Source organism: Parasteatoda tepidariorum, chromosome 2 (genome assembly GCF_982258835.1).
Source record: "Parasteatoda tepidariorum strain Cologne lab strain chromosome 2, Ptep-v5.0, whole genome shotgun sequence".
Lineage (NCBI taxonomy): Eukaryota > Metazoa > Arthropoda > Arachnida > Araneae > Theridiidae > Parasteatoda > Parasteatoda tepidariorum.
This window is the reverse complement of record NC_141756.1, coordinates 114,739,003-114,753,502: the sequence shown is the minus strand read 5'-3', so window position 1 is coordinate 114,753,502 and position 14,500 is coordinate 114,739,003. Positions and strand designations below refer to the sequence as shown.

The 14,500-nt window shown below is 30.3% G+C and overlaps 1 protein-coding gene across 3 annotated transcripts in view; it reads left to right on the top strand.

The window, feature by feature from the left end:
- The first annotated feature begins 6,732 nt into the window (after positions 1-6,732).
- LOC122272504 (maestro heat-like repeat-containing protein family member 2A) overlaps positions 6,733-14,500 on the top strand; it is a 455,199-nt gene continuing 447,431 nt past the window's right edge. The window contains exons 1-3 of one of the 3 annotated variants that reach the window (XM_087158092.1): positions 6,733-7,285; positions 8,327-8,453; positions 8,592-8,795. The gene's annotated coding sequence lies outside the window, so the exon portion shown is untranslated. The remainder of the gene's footprint in view (positions 7,286-8,326; positions 8,454-8,591; positions 8,796-14,500) is intronic. The other 2 variants (XM_087158091.1, XR_015431655.1) reach the window with 2 other exon arrangements.

Below are 14,500 nucleotides of genomic sequence, written 5' to 3'. Positions count from 1 at the left end.
TCAGACGGCACTCTACCACTGAGGATATTTCACATCACATAGATCGGTGCAAGCCGGATGCGGAATTGGTATCGAACAGCCATCGCCGGGATTCAAACCCGGTTCACCTCATTGGAAGGCGAACGCTCTATTCCCTGAGCCATCGAGGCTCAAACATAATCTCTGGATCGAAACAACAAAATTTTGAGAGAAAAAATTTGTACGAAACTTTTTTTGTTTCCTGTCATAATGTTCCAAAAGAAAAGAGCTTCCGCTAAAAGAATCTCAATCCATTATGATTCCATAGCCAAAGTTATTATGAACTAGCCACTCCCTCTATCGGAGATCCACCGAAGCAGTAATAAAATTTTACCGTAGCTTTTTACGCTTGGAACTGCTCTATGTTTATTTAGGCGAGGAGAAGTCCAAAAGAGCTCCGATTCAAATTCCTTTGTAATTTTTCTGTAAATAGTCTTTTTTATAACGTAATTAAACTCCTTTCCTTATGCTAACTATTTCAGTTTTATTGAATTTCATCGTTCATTAGAAGAAAGACGGCGTCAAGAAGTTATTAGGTCAGACCAGGACAATTACGAACTGTAGGAAGGTAAGCTTTTTTACCTTAATATTATTACTAGTTTGAGAAGAAGAGAGGTTATTTTACACAAGTTATGACCTCGAACCATTACAATTGAGTTCTAGTACAAAAAAAATATCCGATGATTAGATCAAAAAATATTGAAGGTAGGGGAGAGGGGGGCACATGTGAACAAATTTTTTTATTTCTTCATTTTTCAAAAAATATAATAAATTTCTTACAGTAAAGAAGTTCATATGTTTAAATACTCTTTTCTTTATCTTATAGAATTTTTTGAGATTTTTCAATAAAATATTTCTTTATTACTTTATGATATTTTAAAAAAATGACTTCAATTGTTCACATGTGCCCCCAATAGGGGCACATGTGAACATGCCTGGGGCACATATGAACAAGATTAAAAACACAAAGGAATCATCATATTTCAAGGGAAAAAATCCTTAATATGACAGATATAGATACGTATTATACTGAAGGGGTTGTAGCTTACTATGTGAATTTAAACTGTACAACAGTACTGTATATAAAAAAATAATTATTCAGCTGTACAATAATTTTTTCACTGTTGGGTTTTTCGCAACTTCATGTTCCTCAGGAGTTGTAATGGGCCTTTTTCTTTCCTCTCGGATACTCTTTCATGCTTTTTTTTTTTTCATTTTTCTATCTTTTCATCTGTAGTTTAGCAATTCTATCTTTCTCAGGTGTATCAGTTAATATGCGTGATGCGCGATCAACCATTAAATAATAATAAAAAAATTTTAAAGAAAAAATTAATAAATTAATTATGGAAAATTAAATAATAATAATTTTAAATGCATAAATATTTTTTAAGCTTATAATATCGTGAGGATAATAATCTTAATACTATGTAGGGGCACATGTGAACTGTTTACATCTACCCCAGATGATTTGTTCACAAGTACCCCATCATCCTTCTTAAACCTTACTTGAAAAATAAAGAATTTTTAATTGAGTAAAAAAAAAATAATTGTCATAAATTTACCTGAATGTTTATATAATGGTCTGCAATAGTTGATTTTAGTTTATTAGTTGACTTATACTATGCTTTCACTTGAAGAAGCTAGTGATTATAATATATACAACACCAGCTGATACAAAGAAATTGTCAGAATAGAACAACAAAATGTTTCATTGTTCTGAAAGTTTCGCAGAGAGGTAGGACTAGTACTGCCATCAATTGAAAATTTTTCAAGATTTTTTATTTCAAATCATATTGGTAAAACATACCATGTTCACATGTGCCCCCTGTTCACAAGTGCCCCCCTCTCCCCTATTAATAATTGAATATTGCGCATTATGCATTTTATACAATAATCTACTTTGAAACTTATTCTGATGTTCCAACAATAAATCTAAAAAGAAAATCTGACCTTTAAGCTATTTTCAGAATTTCTTCATTTCAACACTCTTTGAATGAAAATGTTTTGAAAAAGAATGCCCAAAACTTTTTTTTTAACAGATTAAATTAGTTTCTGCTCAGGTACCGATTCTGTCACTTTGTTTGCAATGACTAACGAATGACAACTTAATGAAAAAGAACGTCAATTGACAATTTTGATGAAAATGCGACTCAAACAATATTTCAATTTTGCATCTTTTCCTGCTCGGGTACACAAACAGAAGAAAAAAAACACATCAAGTAAAGAGATATCAAGTGACATTTTTGTCACCCTTCTTGTAAAGTTATGTTAGAAAGATAAGTTTTCGTCATAGTTTAAAAAAATATAAAAGTTAATAACGTTATATCTTTTTAAGGTAAGGTTTAAAAAAAATGCTTATTTCTGCTAGAATTCAGCCTGTTAAAAAATTGAATTACAATTTTTTGAAATTTTATAGTTAAAAATGTTACATTCAAGTATTTATTTAAGCATTAAGAGGCTGCAATCCCGACTCGCTCTTCTGAACTACCCCCATGATCACATCATTTTACATTTTTAATTTTTTTAAATCGATTTTTTTTCTTCTTAAAAGCAAAGAAAGCCGTTGTGGCTCATGGAATAGAGGGTTTATTCTCCAATGAGGTGAGCCAGGTTCGAATCTCAGAGATGACTGGTCGATAAGAATTCCACACCCGGCTTGCACTCGGGTACCCACATGCGCAGGAGAGAGCAGAGGCTCTTATCAAAAGCGGCGTCCAAATGATGCGGCAGTCTATATGAGGAACAGAAACTCGAGCACAGAAAAACCATTAACTCCTATGTATACTGTGAGACACTCCAACGCCTAAGCAGGCCCATCAAGAACAAAAGACGGGGGCAGCTCGCGGAGGGTGTGTTTCTGCTCCATGATAACGCGCGTCCGGAGTCACACAAATGGAACTGGCCAAGTTCAAGTGGGAAACGTTGGACCATCCGCTCTACAGTCCGGACATGTCGCCCTGCGATTTCCATGTGTTTGGTTCACTGAAGAAACGCCTGAAAGGGAAGCGCTTCAACTCGGACGACGTACTTAAGGACGCTGTGAAGGACTGGGTCTCGTCACGGCCACAGGAATTCTGGGAACAAGGAATCCTGCGACTTGTTCATTAGAGAGATCGTTGTGCTCAGGCCTATAGTGTATATTTTGAATAAAGTCTACATTTGTACCTACCGTGTCGTTTCGTACCTTTTCATTTGATCACCCCTTGTATTACCATATTCACCCAAAAGTTTTGCTTCATGGCAAATCCAATATGGAGAAGTTTCAGTTAGCTTCATAACAAGTTTCATTACTTCATACGCTTTTAAAGGAGGCCACACCTATCCTTTTGTTGACAACCAGGTCACTGGCACAACCTCATCTGTCAATAGAAATTTCACAATTACAAAATTGGTCCGCATTATCTGTATATTGCAAAATTAAAATACTTTTGAACAGTTACATATTTCAGATATACAGTGGTGGCCAAAAGTGTGGACACTTTTTGAAAGTTTCATGTTTTTCAACTTTGTGTGCTTGTAGAATATATTAATTTTCACTTAAATGCAAACGTTTATATATCAAATTGAAGGTAATTTAATGTAGAATTTAATAATAAATACAGTATTACAATATCTGTATTACAAAAAAAGTTATGCAACTAATAGTAAGATCTATCTTAGATTTGCATTTTTTTAAAGTGATACTTACACATTCAATACTTAGCAGGATAACCCTTATATTTTATGACATCTTCACAGCGTCTTTTCATCGAGTGAACGAGTGTTTGGAGTTTATCTTTCGTAACCACATGGTGCCAAGAATCAATTATAGCTTCAATAAGTTGTCTTTTATTGGATGGACGTTTTTATCGTACAAGAATTTTCAAACGTCGCCACAAATTTTCAATTGGATTGAGATCAGGGCTGTTTCCTGGCCATGGTAATATATCTATGTCTTTATTTTGAAACCATGCTTTGCATACTTTTGCTGTGTGGCATGGAGCTGAATCCTGCTGAAAAATCCATAGTTTCATGCACTTTTTTTTTGGTTTTCTATTATTACAGTGTTCAACAATATATGGCGTCTTATGATGAGGAAAATAATTTATGATTGCAATACCCCCCCTTTTTTTCTTTTTTTTTAATTTCTATTTTAAATTTATTGTATTACTTTTCTTTGTCGCCTGGACAGGATCTTCCTCTTGACGACGAATATATATTCTTTGTATTTATGTGTTTTTGTTCCCAATAAAGTTATATTTGTTTGTTAAAAAAAATAAATAAATGGTGCGTTGTTTGGGAAGACATCCCTGATGGAAGGTATCAATTTCGGTTTCAGGACAGTTTCGATGTATTTTTTGGCATTCAGGATGCCATCAATCACTTGAATTCGGCCCACACCATCTGCAGACATACATGCCCAAATCATAACATTTGTTGAGTTTTTTGTAGTAGCTTCAATGCAATCAGGATGAAGTGCTTCCCCTACTCTACGTCTCACGTATTTTCTACCATCACTACCAAAGAGCGATATTTTACTCTCATCGCTCCAGATTACTTGCTTCCATTGATTTTTCTGACCATTTAATGTGTTCTTTTGCCCACTTAACTCGTTTTTCGCGTTGCTCTTGATTTAAATATGGTTTTTTCCTTGGAATTCTAGCTTGTAGTCCAAATCCTGATAACCTTCTTCTTATTGTTCTTGAACTTACTGCAATACCCGCTGCATTCATTTCACATCTAATGGCATCTGATGAAATTTTTCTATCTTGTAGGCATAGCCGTATAATTTTTCTATCGGCAGTAGCACTTGTGCATTTTTTTCGGCCTGATTTGGCTTTATTTTCCACTGATTTCGTTTTTTCATAGCGTAAACAGAACTTTTGTACACCAGAACTTCCCCAACAACGCACCATTTATTTTTCAGCAGGATTCAGCTCCATGCCACACAGCAAAAGTATGCAAAGCATGGTTTCAAAATAAAGGCATAGATGTATTACCATGGCCAGGAAACAGCCCTGATCTCAATCCAATTGAAAATTTGTGGCGACGTTTGAAAATTCTTGTACGAAAAAAACGTCCATCCAATAAAAGACAACTTATTGAAGCTATAATTGATTCTTGGCACCATGTGGTTACGAAAGATAAACTCCAAACACTCGTTCACTCGATGAAAAGACGCTGTGAAGCTGTCTTAAAATATAAGGGTTATTCTACTAAGTATTGATTGTGTAAGTATCACTTTAAAAAAATGCAAATCTAAGATAGATCTTACTATTAGTTGCATAACTTTTTTTGTAATAAAGATATTGTAATACTGTATTTATTATTAAATTCTACATTAAATTACCTTCAATTTGATATATAAACGTTTGTATTTAAGTGAAAATTAATATATTTTACAAGCACCCAAAGTTGAAAAACATGAAACTTTCAAAAAGTGTCCACACTTTTGGCCACCACTGTATATATGAATAAAAAAATTACATTAAAATAAAGAAATTCTTAGTTTATGATTTTTTAAAAATAAAAGCTATATATACAATGATAATCCATTACATTCAAGCTCAAGCAATCATGGGTGCGCATGGAAACATTATTTTGATACACTTGGTCATTATCCATATAATGCAACATACTTTTGAACATTTACATATTTCAGATATATACATGAATAAAGCAATAACAATATTATAAAAAATGAAAATAACAAAATTCTAAGTTAAACATTTTTTAAATTAAAGGCTATACAATGATAATTCCTAATACTCAAGAAATCATTTCAGTGAGTATGGAAATAATAAAAAATACAATACAATAATAAAAAATTATTAACAATTTCAGCAGCCAATATTCCATATAAAATATATACAAATAAAATAACGATGCATTAATATAATATCATCAGCCTGACAAATGGCTAATGTATTTAAAATTAAAAATTTAACTCTGCAATTTGTAAGCGGGTAAACAAAATAGAAGAATCGTATATATTTATATATATTGAACAGAATTCAATGCTAATATTAAAGGAATGATTTTGTCAGGAAAGCAGGAATCCTCTGTTAAAACTTTCAATTCTACAGAGTGAAAAAAATTAATGTATTTAGACTTGTCAATCTGAACTGCCTGTCTGAACTTAACATATATCAGCTTAATATTGGCCCATATTTTTATTGGACCACGTAATATATTACCGGGTACTAATCTATCATACTACAGTAAAAAATTATAGGCTTATTAGGGGGTACACAATGTGGCCCTTAGGTCACTCTGTATGTATAGATATAATAGTGTGTTAAATAGCTTTAAAATGAGGAAATTCGTATTCAATATTCTGTTTTAACACATGGCCTGATATCTCACCTTAATATTGACCCATAATGTTTATATTGGACCACGCATATGCGTGGTCCTATATAAATATTATATAATAAATATTATAAATATTAATATAATATAATATTATATTACCGGGTACTAGTGTACTCTACCAGAGGAAATAATTATTGGCTTACTAGGGGGTACACAATGTGGCTTTACTATGTATATATCTATATAATGGTATAATAATATTGAATGGTGCTTTTTTTGAAATCTTAGGCTTAAAAATCAATCGAAATTAGTAACCCGGCATATTTACGACGAATTTTTTTCACTAGCTTTATCTGTGCTTAGCACAGATAGCGCTAGTGAGTGGCACGGTTCCCAGCAGATCACCGAAGTCAAGCATCACTGGCTGCGGTCAGTGTACGGGTGGATGACCACTTGGGTCAGTCTGTGTAGGGACCGAGGGTGTGCGGTATTGGTCCTCGTTAAACTGTTCTACCGCAGATTGCTCGACTTTGCGTGCTGGTTGCCTGGCTACCGAAGCGGGGGTGCCATCCCCTCTGCAGAGGATCAAAATTGCGATGGCTTGTCTTCGCATCATCCTCAGGGATGTTTCCCAGTTCGTTGTCAATAGCACATCGTGCAGCTCTAGTACAACGTAAATAAAGTACCAACCTACTTGCGCCACCTGTAGCTACTACGTCTACACAAAGATTTGAAAGTTCAAAGCTTGTTTTAAATCGCACAGACATATGCAGCTGCCAGCATACTCAGCAAAACAAAAATCTGATCTCTTTCAGATATAAGATTCTAGTTATTTAGTCTTTCTGAAATAAATTTACGACATTAGCTTTTCTAATAAATGTAGTTCCGAATTAGGATGAGTGCTCCTACTTTTAATGACTGATGAAGAGCAGGTTGAGTTTAATTTTCTATGTATTCTGTAATCAGCTTGTGGGTAAGGAACTGTTTTTTTCATATTTCTTTTAATTATGGTATGCGAGTGATTTTTATTAATTCATTCGACTTTACTATGAAATCAAATTATAATATTAATTTGATTTCATATTAAAGTCGAAAAAATGTGAATCGTTTGAAACAATTGTAACGAAGCTTACTGTTATTTTTTTTTTTTTTATAGTAAATGACATAGTTACACGTCAAATGACACTCATATCATTTGACTGGTCTGTCAAATTTTTTTTTATAAAACTATCGTTTTAACTAAATTTTGCTTTAATTCATTAAAATTAAGTGCATAAAGTATTAAAACTAAATTAAAGAAGAAAAAAAAACTGGGTCAGCAGTGAAAAAAAATTGTAAATAATTAGTTTTGTAATCATGCATCTATTGATTAGTTTGCTTGTATATGGTACATGGGTTATTCCCTACAAATTGGCTATTTTCAGTCAATAATAATTTTCTATAATAAGCTACAGGATAAGGTATAAACAAGAAAAAAAGCAGTCTTGGTTAATATTAAAAAATTGCTTTTATTATTTGAAGTTTTTATTAAAATGAGTCTATGATAACATAGTAAGAAAACAATAATTTTAGTCACAAACATGTTTAAAATAATATTTTTAATGAACATGTTAAAGTACATCCTTAGTCCTTAATTGTTTTTTTTTTATTCATATATTATTCATTACTGCCAAGTATTAACTATAAAATATATATATTATTTACTTGTATCAGCTATAAGTAGTAAACATGTAAATAAATTATGGGCTGCTAATTTTTGACAGTTTTTCATTGTTTTCCTCTTTTTTTTACCACTAAAAATCTACTTTTTATCATGTTATAGTACACCTGGTTATTAAAATCTTACCTTAACCATGTAATTCCAATTGTTATTTGAGTGTTCCAGCTATTGAAAAAGTGCTTGATTCTATAAAGATCAGTTTTAGAAAACAACTCTAAGGGTACAAACATATTACTGAATTAAACAATTAATTCTCTTTTTCTGCCCATTGAGATTTATAATTTTATTCTTTAGTATCAAGATCTTCATAGCTATTTGAATAGTCTTGGAGGCAGTATTTAAGAGGAGAATTCAGATGAAGGATTTCTAGCTGATATAAATGATGTGATTGGCTGTTGCGAATTTTGACTTCATGAAGCTGGTAAAGTTACTGTTTTATTTTTCTGGAAAGAACAAATGATTATATGATTAGGAGGTTTCTTTAAGGAAGAATTACTGCATGTGGCCAGCTCTAAATATATCTTAATGAGTAAATATCTACCTGATTTTTTCATTGCAGGTCCACATATAAGAAAAACAAGTACCAGAGGTTCACAAAAAGATTTAACAAGGAAGATGCAGATACATAGACAATCAAAATGACAAACGAAATTCCAAGATCTCTGCACTCTTTAAAATCATAAAGCCATCTACCAGTTCAAGGTTAATACCTACACATATGTGCATAACTCAGAGTAAAAAATAAAACAACTGTCCACACATGGTATTATTTTTCTGAAATTACAAATGATCATATGATAGTGTTTTCTTTAAAGGATTATTAAAGTAGACTCAAATTAAATTCTAACTTAAAACGTATTTTTAAAAGTATTTTTTCTCATTGAAGGGAAAAGATTCCATTTATAATTAAGCATTACGATTGCATCTCATTATTTTTACTTTCTATAAATTATTATTTTCTTCTTTTTATAATGTTTTATGGTACATTAACATTAATTTTGGTCCCATCTGTTTTTTAAAAAAAAGTTTTTATGGATATAATTATTTTTAAAGCAATACGAAAAAAAAAAAAGACAGGAACGTGGTATAAGTATTAAAACATACTGTAGTGAAAAAATAAATGATTGGTATAAATTTCTTTGCCTAACTAATTCTATTTAATTATTTCTACGATTAACCACTGCATGTTTTGAGAAATGAAGTAAAATAGAAGTTAGTAAAAGGTTTTTAAAAACTGAAATTTAAACCATTACATTAATGAATACAAATTTACACATCGCTTATTTGAAACATTTTAAATTTTAATTCAAAAATTAATTTAGTTTTCATGGAATGCCAGATTTTCTCTTTTCACTAACATTAAACTTATTGTTTTGGGTATATACATTTTTCCTGCATTTTTATTTTGTTTCGAAAAATTATTTTAGAGTATGCCATACCCTTAAGGAAACTTTTCATTGAAAGTTCTCTTTCATCTCCATAACTAATTTAAAGTGAAGAAAAAGTGAGTTCAGACTAACCTAGAGTAAGTTATCAAGTTTAAATCGCTGAAATTTTTTTTAATTTAAATTTCAAAATGCAAACAAATTATTGGAAGCAAACCATTGCGTAATCAGAAGTTATCTTCTCATAATTTATTTTCATTTTGATAAGTTTAATACTTTATTACCAGCATTTGAAACTTTATGGCTTACTCTTGGTTTGTCTGAACTCACTTTTTCTTTAATTTAAATTAGTTATTAAGGTGAAAGAGAATTTGCAACGAAAAGTTTCCCATGTGGTATGACGTTCTCTTAAGCATAATTTTGCATTTAATAGTATAAAAATAATTCTTGATCTTCTGTCAGCGCTTACTATTGTTTGGACCAAAGCTTAATGTTGCCTTTTACATTTAATCATGAGGTATACACGCATAACATTTAAATAGTATTTAGATATGCAATTGCTGGTAATAAGATATTTAAACTAAAAATATCTTTACAATAGCAATTTAATGAACATAATGTAGCTTTAATTATGGTAAATTAAGAAAATATTTTTAATGAAATTATCCAGATAAAAAACAATGGGTCCAAACTAATTATTTTCTGCTAACCTTGTATATCTACTTATCAAATTCTTTCCTGATCTGATAACCTTTAAAGTTTGAGCCTTTGTCAGTAATCAATTTGATTGCCATTCATTTTATTGATGCTGAATCTTTTTTTCAGATGCAGAAGGTACTTTAAACCCTCCTTATAATGGTTCTACAAAGTGAGTTTCAGAATGCTTCTTGCATTTTTAGTAGTTTAATTTTCATCTGTTTTATTACTGAAGTCAAAGCATTGTACAGTAGGGAACCGATTATCCGGAATGATCGGGACCATCGCTATTCCGGATAACTGATTTTTCCGGTTTTCTGAATCGCTACAAAAAGCCGTTTTTTTATTGTTAAACCCAACTAAAAATAGAAAAATATTTAGAAATAATCTTAAAAAGAAGAAAAAACGATGAAGTAATACACTAATGATTATTTCTAAAATGATGGTAAGGTAAACATCTTTCAAAAAAGAAAGAAAAATCCTAAAATCTTATAAAAAAATTTTTTTAAATAGCGGGAAAATTTATCGAATTTCGTTCCGGTTTTTTGGTTTTCCGGTTTTCTGATTTCCGGATAACGGGTTCTGTACTGTACCTGATAGTGTTCTGTTAATTTTGAAATGTTTGTTTTCATTTTTATTTGAGTACAAATGAATAGAAATTCGATTAATGTCTTAAAAACTATTTTGCCGTGTCCACCTGCTATTGTTTTCGAATAAGTTTTTATAGTTGTATGAATGAGACTCTCTACTCTTGAAATCCCCATATAGATTTGTACAGTTGCATGCTGAAATAGTCTTTTATTTATCTCGATATTTTTATGTTCCTTTATTTTTGTTATTTTTGAAATATTAGTCCTTATCAATTTTCAATAAAGTCTTTTAATTTAGATGGATATTAAAGTAATGAAATTCTTTAGGCAAATAGTTGAAAAGTCTATATATCTTACTAATTGTGAATTATAATAAATTCCTCTTATGATCAGCCTAATGGGGATGGGTCTCCATTTGTCTACCATAAGGGTGCCCAACCTTTTTGAGTGAAGGGCCACATGCATAGCAGATTGACCAATGAAGGGTCGCATGCCAAAGGGAACACCCAAAGTATTTAGGCAGACATATTCACAGCAATTTTAGGTAGTAATTGTTATAAAAACATTGTTCTAACCACTAAATTCTTTTTCTAAGTTAACCTTGTAATATCTTAGTATAAAATTAAATACTTTTAAATGTTTAAAGTTAAAACTTCTAAACTGATTACTTAAGAAAAAAACAGAATCCGAAAATCAGTTAATCAGAAAAAAATTTAGATAAATTGAAATAATTTAAAAACTTTGGGAAAATTCATGTTTTTTTAGAATCATATTACACAATACAAAAGTCCATTTAAACATAAATTTTAACTTTAAAAAATTTGTTCATAGAATTAAATTTTAAAAAAAATATTTTAGTTATTAAAATAAATGTAAGTTAAATACTTTGATTGAAAGAAAGTTTATAGGGTTAAAAATGATAAAAATTGACACAAAATCCCTTCTTCGGAAAATAAGATTTAGCATTTAGTAGGGGAATATACTTAAACTTTAAAACATTTATTTTAAAATAATGATATGACTCAGGGGCAAAGAGTGGGGAAAAAAGAGAAAGGAAGAAAACATTAATTTTGAATAAACTATTTTCCTTAATAATAAAAAACTATTAAGATACTTGTTTACAATTTTTTATGGCGAATATTTTTTTAACATGACACTTACTATTTACAATTAATACACATATGCATAAACAATTAGTAACATTTACACTATTTTACGAAACTTATTTTGATTATATTTCTTACAGTTAAAATTTAATAATATACAAATCATTTCCCAGCGTATAATCATGAATGATATGAAATGGTGTAAGTATATAGAAAATGGTTTAAAAAATTTCTTAGTGGTTATCCTGTAATTTGAAATTTTTTTTAAATATTGTGATAATTTTATTCACTTGATCATGTGATAGCTTTCTAGAGCCATTAAATGAAAATTTAATAATTTTGTTTAAAGACTGCTCTGTAATTTTGAGCAGGCTAAATTTATTCTGGAAAACAATCTTTCGACTGAAGTAGTATTAAATTAGGGCAAATAACTTAATCACTTTTGGAATTTGTCCCATATGGTGTTCTTCATTTCCATATTTTTAAATCACGTTAATACAAATAACAATGTGTTATTTTGTAATTGCCTAAATACTAATTTCTATGTGTGCTTTTTAAATTGCTTAGATATAAAACGCAATGTGTGATTTTAAAATTGCGTTAATACGAATTGAGATGTACAATTTTAAATTGCGAAAAGACTACTCGCAGCGCATGATTTTTAAAATGTGTGAATCGCGATATATGGTTTTTAAATCGCATGAAAATGAATCGCGATGGATAATTTTTAAATCTCGTTATTGTTAATACGAAATGCGATGCGCAGTTTAAAGATCGCATAAGTACGAATTACGATGTGTGAATTTTAAATTACGAGAAGAATTAAAACTTGTAAATACGAAACTCGACATGTGATTTTTAAATCATGTAACAAAACAAAAAAAAAGTATATAGGTTGGGTGTGTGATGTTAAACTTGCATTTGTTCATGGGACTAAAGAAATATACATGTGTTTTGAATTATTTTTTAGCAAAAGGGAACGCCTTTAATTTAAATGTACACATTATGTTTTTTTTTATTTATTTTTTTTTTTTTAGTTCTTTTCCGGAAGGGATCGATTTTGTTGAAATAAGTAATAACTTTTTAAATTTCAAGGAAAAAAAAAATGTTAACAGTATCGAATTTTAAGAGTTGTAATATTGTGCTAAAATATCCGGATATCAGAAGTAAAAATGTAGCAATAATTGGAAAGAGAAAAAAAAACATTTAAAAAACCTCTTATATTTATGTAAAAATCGACACAAATATAACACGTAAAAAGTAATTATTTTAATGCGCTATTCAAAACTCGCGTGCTGTCAAATTATAGTATGAAAAATATCAGAATTTCTTTAAATCGTGGGTAAAAAACATAGTAATAACTACCAAGGAAATTATCAAAATCCCTTTATATTTACGGTGAAATTGGTGTAAATAAAACGCGTCAAAATTTTATGCATTTAAATGCAAAATTAAAGTATCAAAATAGTGTATAAAAAATATCGGATTTTCAAAACCTTGTAGAAATGTGTAACAATAATTGCCAAAATAACGAGTGAAAAAATTTTTTATTTGCAATAAATTCGGCACAAATAAACCACGTCAAAAAATGGTTACCTAAATGAGCGAATATTTAATCGCGATTCATAATAATATCGTGCTAAAATATAAAAGTGTAAAAAAACATGCGGAAATGCGTAGCTCCAGCTGCCGAAAAAGGGCTGCCGAAAAAGGATAAAAAGTCGATTAGATTTTTCATGGAGTTTGCACAGATACAGCGTTTCATAACTTCTAAAAATCGCAATTTCAGAAAGTACGTGAAAATTGGCAGCAATAACTACCGGAAAGTCATTGGATTTACAATGAAATTGGAGCACACGAAGAACGTCAAAAGTAATAACTTAAATTAGAAATTCGTATATCGTAATAATGATGTGTTAAAAATAATGAGATTTTCAAAACTATGCCTAAATCTGTAGAGGTAGCCATCGAAAAAAAAAATGATCGAAAACTACATTGAGTGAAATTGGGTGCATCAAAAACTTAATGCGCAAATTTGAAATTTCCAAAAAATTTTTTATTTAAAATTTTTTTTTCTTTTTCGTTTTGTTCAGATTGCGGCCACGGCCGCACATTGAGGGTTGGCGGGCCGCAGGTTGTGCACCCCTAGTCTACCAGATTGTCTACTGTGCTTATAAGTCTTCATTATCATTAAAAGAACATTAAAATGTATAAGAAATGTAGCTATGACTGGGAGAATTGAACTGGGGATTATCTGTAAGGATATAAACTCATTCATGTATTACTGTAATTGAAAATGGAGTAGTTAATACTTTCCTTTTGTAAATGTTCATTTGGAAAAATTTTCTATCAATCTAAATTTTTTTTAAACAATTTGTGGGTATTTGATATGTGTTAAATTGAATCCATTCTTAGACCTTGGAATTTTTTTTATGATCAACTGTTCTTTAATATTTTCCTTTCTTTTTGAGATTGATTTATATTCTTTTATTTGTTAAAAATCAGGAAATTGTCATGGAGAAATCTTCAAAGGAAGGCAGGGCTGTCTGGCCAACTATGGTGATAATTTATTAAAAATCTATGTTTAAATCATTAACATTTTTAGAAAAGAATGTTAATTATTTGTCTTGTAAGGTTTGAAACTTTAAGGACTCACTTTGTTAAACACAGATGTTAATGTTGTGCATTTGC